Raw genomic sequence first — 7,926 nt, forward strand, 5'->3', positions numbered from 1 at the left:
TCCACTATGCAGTAGCTGACTATTTAGCATTTTGTCTTAGGATCTAAAATGGTGTTTGCATATGTCTTTTCAAGGTCAGGCATTGGCCCTTCAACTGCTGAGTATATGTGGTATCCAGTATACTTGGCAATGCCAAGAAAAGGAGACTAGGAGCAAAATAAATATTTGAAGAGAGAAATGCATAAAACCCTCCAAAATCAGTTCACCTAGTTGGCCTTTGACTTAGGCTATGTCTGCACCATGGACTTGACAGTGACACAGTTGTACCGCTGCAGCTGCACCGCTGTAAGGTTTCCCGTGTAGCCTCTCTAAGCCAGCAGGAGAGAACTCTCCTAGCGGCATAATTAAACCAGCCGCAAGGAGCGGCGGCAGCTATGTTTGGCATGAGAGTGGCTCCCACTGACATAGCGCTGTCCACAGCGGCACTTTTGTTGGTGAAATTTATGCCCATTTGGGGAGTTTTTTCACACCCATGACTGACAAAAGTGCTAGTGTAGACAAAGCCTTAGTCCTGGCTTCATTTAGGGCCTGATCCTTCAAAATACCTAGGACCCACTGACTTGAGTAATGGTTCCCTACTTCACCAGGGATGCTCTGAGAGTAAATCCATTAATGTTTCTAAGGCCTTCAGATACTACAGTGGTGGGCTGGAGGGGAAAATGTATGTACCTACTTAGGTAAAAGACAAAAAATGAGAGTCAGGGACGTTTAGCACATTGTAGGATTAGGCCCATAAGCAGTCTGTGTCCTGAAGTATTCTTCTCTAGGTCCTTGCACGTACCCCATCACTGTGCTGTCTGAGTGTCTCGAACAAATGAATCTACTATCCCCCCAATACCCGTAACAGATGGGGAACGGAGCCAGAGGAAGATGAAGGGTATGCCTGTACTACAGCCAGGACTGTGATTTGCAGCTCATGTTGACGTACCTGCGCTGGCTTTAATCCAGCTAGCTCCCTGGAAATAGCAGTGAGGATATGGTGGCGCAAGCTGCATAAACAGGTACGTATCCAGAGAGAGTCAAGCAAGCTGACCCTCCCAACTCTTTTTAGCAAGGTAGCTGGGTTAAAGCAAGCCTGGGTACAGCTACACCCTTGGTTGCAGCGTAGATGTGTCTTAAGTGCCGTGCTCATGGTCATGCAGGAGGTGTGGAAAAACTGGGAATTACTCTAATCTCTTGAGTTCCATGAAACTGGCTTAACCACAAAACCGTTCTTCCATTCTTTTGTAGGGTCAAACAGCCTGTAGGCTTTAAAAAAACAGTGTCATGCGTGGACTGATAAATTATAACAGTTGTGAAACATTTTGTTCTGAATCTGTTTTGTTTAGTTTCTCAGTATATAGAATTCTGGGAAGCAAGAGACCCTTCTTTTTTGCACTTCATATATAAAATTGTGTATACATCATAGATGAACTTTGTTCATCCTTAGGAAGCAGGGCTCTGATTTAAAAGTTTATTGATATAAAAATATTGTTCATAATAAGAAACTTCATTGTACACTATTTTGTCCTAGGTAGAACACTTCTGAATTATTGCTGTCTAATTTTAAACATTAAAATGTACCACATAGATACAAATGACATAGTCATAGCCTGAAAAGAAATAGAAAATAATTTACTTTGTTGTGTGGTATAAAGGGCTGGGGGTTGAGTGGCATTTTTTTTAGGTTAAACTCTCTCTTTCTGTAACCCAAATAGAGATTTGTCATAGGGTAGCCTTGCCTTGAGCGCCCTCCTATGGGTGGCTGTGGTACAGCAGGCTCAGCTGCGTCAGATTCCAGTTTGTTCCCAGTGATTCCACTTCAGGCTCTCTTGCTTAATACCCCTCCTTGGGGCTGGTTTATTCCCAACACATAGTTCAAATAATCTCCAGCAAAAGGCCATTTCTCACAGCCAGTGTATGTAGTCCTTAAAATCCCCACTTTTCCCAGTGGGGAAACCCCCACCCGTCTCAGTGCTTGCATCCCTCATTCCCCTGGTGCTACCTTTCCAGTGTGGAGGTGGCAGCAGGAATGCCCCTTTGCTGCTCCCCTGCCTTTCACTTTCTCTGGCCTGCAGCTTTGGCTCTCTGGCTTAGACAACAGCAGGTAACTCCCTCTGCTGCTCTGGCCCTGGATCGGGGAGGTCAGCTGGAAATGCCCCTTGCTGCTCTCTTGTTTTCCCCTAGGAGCCACATACTGGCTCTGGCAGCTCTCACCTGCCAACTGCTCACTCCCAGGCAGCTATCACTACCTTTTTCTTGACTTGACCCTCAGAAAGCCCTGACTCTCCAGATCTCCCTGATTTTTATTATGGCCCCAGATGCTGCCCCATCCTCTTGAATTGACCAAATTGGGAGCACCTGTTCTGGCACAGGGGCACTCAACCTGCTTCATTTACAGGAGCCATGCATATGGGCGAGGGAGGGGGGGAATGCTTGGTTTTGAATGCTTACAGGTGATACACAATCCCTGATGCATCTATAATTTTATACTGGATAATTCAAACCATGGAACACATTTATTTTAGCTGCCTGAGATCTACAAATTACAATTCTGTTGTGTGTGAAAAAAACAAAAATTCCAGTCTTTGTTATAAAGTGAAGCTTAAAGTATTCAAGATCAATGAAGCATTAATGAGGCTGAACTGAAAAAGTATTCTAGAGAACACATTGATGAAGCTTGACTAAAAGTCTTGATACAGTTTGAGTGCTTGCAGTTCGTTCAGTTTCATCTTTGGATACGATTGCAATAGAAAATTTACTGTCTGAGGATCCAGCCGAACAAACACATTTAAATTGCCTTGTAATTGTACATTTAACTGATTAACTAGACATTAGTTGCATTGCATCTTAAATTATGCTCTAAAGTCCCTTTACGTTTCTATAGTAGATCAACGGTGCAATCTGACACTCCTGGTAAGTAAGTAGGTGCCCAGGGTTCACCAGAGGACTGTTCTTGTTTGGTGCAAACTGCTCATTCCATTTGCATCTCGCAGGATCAGGTTTCGAAAGTGTGTGCACACACTTTTGTTAGTGAAAGGAGAAGGTACAATGTTCTTACGCAGTTGTCACTCCTTTTTTTCCCCTCTACCATCATAAACCCTTATGAGGGTCTGAAAATCACTTTATTTCACAGGCAAAAAGGTGGGGGAAGCACTTTTGTTTGTGAGAGAGTTTCCTGATTCTGTTAAGGCACCAGGATCCACCACGCTTACAACTGTTGCATGCCTGAAAATAAAGACACTAGTTCTTGAAGCACATCAGGAGCCATGTGAAGAGTGGGGGGAAGAAAAGAACAGAGGTAAAGGTGAGGGAGTCTTTTATTAGGGGAGCTGCTGAGGGAGGGAACATACTAGCAGTGGTCGGGTAACAAAAGTATCTGCTGCCACTGTCAGGCGGGTGAAGAAAAAGCTACTTGGGATGGCTAGGGTGAACAGGTTTCTTTAACTTGACTCCGCTCTGAGTTCTCTGATGCTGAAAAACCTCTCTAGTATTACACTAAAATGAACGCAGGTCTGGCAGCAGGCCGTCAGCATCTTGTTAGTTCAGATGTAGCTGAATCCTCCCCTTCCTTGCAATTGCTATTGTGATTCTTGGCTTCTTCCTTTCCAGCTACAATCAGAAAAACACTTGCCTGTGATTTTTGAGTGTCTTCAGTTTGCAGACAATCAGTTGCCTATTTGTGAATGATAAACCGTGGCTTTAGAAAAGGCCTCTTCCCAGGAGTTAGCCACTTCCTGTGAGAGCACACAGTGTTGATTACCCTCCCGCCCTTTCACAACTGCAGCAGAAAAATAACCAAATAAACAGCAGTGTCCTGCTGGGTCCCTTTTTAACTCCACGTCTATGTCCAACTTTTAACTCACATGTCCATGGTACATTGGCCTCTGCAATTAGGTAATTAGCTCCCGATCTGCCCACTGCCCAGTTTACACCTTCTGTTGTTGTGATTGCCACAGGGTGTCAGTGGGGTCAGAATTTGGCCCAATTTCTTTTTCTTTATACTTGCTCCGTCAATAGTAACCAAAGTCACCAGTTTCCATCAGAATGTTTATTATTTCTGTGGTAGCTTTTTCTATTTTATATGACATGTTTAAATGCCTTTACTCCAGAGTCTATTAAATTGTGTGGGTGCAGTAAATGCTGTTAACTTTTTGAACCTTGCTGTTTAGGGTCTAGGACGGGGTTGGCAACCTGCGGCTCCGGCTGCCCCCTTGCTGGCAGCCGTTTTTTGAGGGATGCAAGGTGCAGGCGCTTACCACAGGCAGCTCCCAGCCGGCAGCGCAGAAGAGCTCAGGCAGGCTGCCTGGCTGCCTTAGCCCCACACCGCTGGCACGTCTCTGCATGCCCCTTGGGGGGAAGGGGGCAGCGGGTCTCAGTGTGCTGCCTGTGCCTGCAAGCACCACCGCTGCAGCTCCCATCGGCTGGTTCCCAGACAATTCAAACTGTGAGGACGGCACTGGGGATGGGGGCAGCACGTGGAGCTGCCTCCCACCCCCGCCAGTAGCCGCCCGCTTCTGGGAGCGGTGTGGGGCCCGAGCAGGCAGGCAGCCTGAACCGTGCCTCTTGGCCAGAGCCTGCACCTCACACCCCTTCTCACCCCCCAACCCCATACCCCAGGTCAGAAGCCCCTTCTGAACCCAAACTCCTCCCAGACCCTGCACCCTCTGCCCCAGCCCGGAGCCCTCTCCCGTTTTATACTCAGATTCGAACAGCTCATTACCAAGGCAACTGTTGTCTACCAATCAAACTCTTGGAATTTCTTGTGAAAGAGCAGATGTGCTCTGCATTTACTAGTATGTTCCAACGTCCAGCGGTTTGAAAAAGTCTTAATGTCAGAAATAAAATAGATCAGTTAAATACCTTCAATCAAAACAAGTGTTGGTGAGTAGTAATAACTTTAATATGTTCAATTATGATTAGTTGTTAAATTCTAACTCTACAAGTAGCTTTGCATATGATGCGGCTCTCAAAATATTTTGGTGAAAGACAAAAACAAAAAAAATGGCTCCTCTTCTTTGAAAGGTTGCCGACCCCGGGTCTCAGGAGGTTTTCATCTTGACCCTGCCTTTGGTAGAGGAGATCGCCCTCTGCTGGACAGTGCCTGTTGTAAACATGCTCACGCATTTGGGCATGATTTTCACAGGGCTCGGTGCCAGCCTAAGGCTGCTCCAGATAGTGTAAAACTCCCATTGACTTCACTAAGCCCTTCTGAAAAGCCCATCTTCAGTGTACAACTGCAAAGAGCATTAGGGCAAAACAGAGGCTATTTACCTTCCAAAGAATGATTCTCCCCCACATAACACTGGCTGCCAAGTCATTTTCAATTTGGTGTCTAACCACTCCATTTTAGAAGCTGTTGCTGCCACCCTGAGACAAGCAGGCTTCATTGTGCACTGCAAACTCTCAGGCAGACTCAGGTGCTCACTAAGGGTCGCCTTTAAAAAATGTTGCAATATATTTATCAGACATTTGTCCATTAAACATCTCTTCTTGGCATTTCCTCCTTCTCTCCTCCCTCTCTTTCCCAAACACACCAAAAATTACTTATAGGGATTTGATAAGAAAACTTATTTAGTATTAGAAATGTCATGTGCGGTATATGACAGCACAAGTTAGTTAGCTTTTCTGTCTGCTACAGAGCACCAGCCTTTGTGTATCTTCCACACACCCCTCTCTGCATGTCTGATACACCTCCTGCCAGTTATGCACATTCAAAGGTAATTTGTTTTCATTTTATGGGGTAAGGCCATAGGTGTGCTCTGATTTGGTTTGGCACAGCATAGATTGAGACCTGAGATATTGGATAGTTTTTATATAGAGACTTATATTGAACTTGAATATTGAATTGTATCTTGAGTAGTTTTTAATACCCTCCTTTGTTGTTTGAGCATGAAAACCATTCGCTTATGCATGTGAGACTCTGTAAGGTAAGTGCAGTCTGCTGCTTTCATGATACTTGGCAGTTTTCAATCCAGAAAAGTAAGATTTAAAGTTGTACTTTTTTTTTCTTACAGCGAGTTAATTTCCAAGACCCCTGCAGTCTTCACTGCATCCAGGAGACCCTTCACCACTTACTCTCTGAATAGGTCATTGGAGTCTTGCTGTAGAGGGCTCAGCTTTATTGTTACAAGCTCTGACTTGGATTCTGGTTTGCTAGATGCTTGTGTGCCTTCCACATCTTTAAGCCGTGATGCTGTATCTCACTTTGCAGCTCTCATGGTGGCATGTCATGGACACAGTCATTCCAGCTGATATAACTGGCATAATAGGATGCCCTCTTGGTCTCAGCCATGTTGGTATCTTACTTAAGCAGAGGCAGCATGTTATAGTATAATTCCCAAATCTGTACCTTAGTGTCCAAAATATGGGTACTAGCATGAATTCCCCTAAGCTTAATTACCAGCTTAGATCTGATAGGCTGCCACCAATCAGGATTCTGAGTACCTGATAAACTCTGGTCTCCCCAAACTTTCCCTGGGGACCACAAGACCCAAATTCCTTGAGTCTCACAACAAAGGGAAATAAACCTTTACCTCCTCCCAGATCTTTCCTGCCTGGGTACACTAGGAGATTACCGTGATTCAATTCCTTGAATCACTACACAAAGAGGAATGATACCTTCCCCCAGAGGCAATCCAGATTCAAGCTCCGTGAATCTAAAACAAAAGGATTCCACCCTTCTCGCCCCCCTTCTCCTTCCCTGTAAAGTACAGACTCAATTCCTTTGAGCCTTAACTAGGAGAAAAAAATCAGACAGGTCTTAAAGCAAAACTTTTAATAAAAAAGAAAGGAAAAAAAGTAAAAGGTTTATCTCTGCAATTTAGATGGTAAAAAGTTACAGGGTCTTTCAGCTTATAGACAATAGAAAGAAACCTTTCTCCAGCAGAAATACAATTTAAAATACTTTCACCACAATACACATTAAAACTCTACCAGCCAGATACACAGTTGCAAATACAGAAAAACAATTAAACTGTCTTTCTACTTTTGTACTTACAAAATTGGAACAGAAGATTAGAGAGCCTGTAGGTATGTGTGGTCACTCTCAGAGCCTAGAGAGAACAAAGCAAAACCCAAAAACTACAAACAAAGACTTCCCTCCACTGAGATTTGAAAGTATCTTGTTTCCTAATTGGTCCTCTGGTCAGTGTTGTTTTTGGTTCCCTCATTGTTAACCCTTTACAGGTAAAAGAGACATTAACCCTTAACTATCTGTTTATGACACGCCCCCCAAATCGCAGACAGTGGGGAACCTCACTGGCCGTGATTTCTTCCTAGAACTTTAGAATAAACAGATTAATACAACACATGCACCTTTACATATCTACTACGTGTGTAAACTACAAGACTTTCTACATGTCAAGGACAAATTTCAACCAGTGGATTCTGGGAAACTTTCACGAGAGAGTGCATCAGCTACTTTGTTAGAAGCTCCTGAAATGTGTTGAATTTCAAAATCAAAATCTTGGAGAGCTAAACTCCATCGAAGCAGTTTTTTGTTGTTCCCCTTGGCAGAATGAAGCCACTTTAGTGCAGCATGGTCGGTTTGTAGCTGGAACCGCCGTCCCCAAATGTATGGGCGTAGCTTTTCCAGGGCATACACGATGGCGCAGCATTCCTTTTCACTGACTGACCAGTGACTTTCCCTCTCAGTTTCTTGCTGAGAAACACGACAGGATGGAAGTTGTGATCTGGTCCTTCCTGCATGAGAACTGCTCCTATACCATGCTCAGATGCATCTGTGGTTACTAGGAATGGTTTGTCAAAGTCCAGGGCCCTTAGCACAGGGTCCAACATGAGCGTTGCGTTAAGTTGGGTTAAGGCTTTTTAACACTCATTAGTCCACTTGACTGCATTCGCCTGGGTCTTTTTGGTCAGGTCGGTCAGTGGGGCAGCGATTTGGCTGTAGTGTGGTACAAATCGCCTGTAATACCCAGCCAAGCC

This window comes from Gopherus flavomarginatus, chromosome 8 (genome assembly GCF_025201925.1).
Source record: "Gopherus flavomarginatus isolate rGopFla2 chromosome 8, rGopFla2.mat.asm, whole genome shotgun sequence".
In the NCBI taxonomy this organism is placed as follows: Eukaryota; Metazoa; Chordata; order Testudines; family Testudinidae; genus Gopherus; species Gopherus flavomarginatus.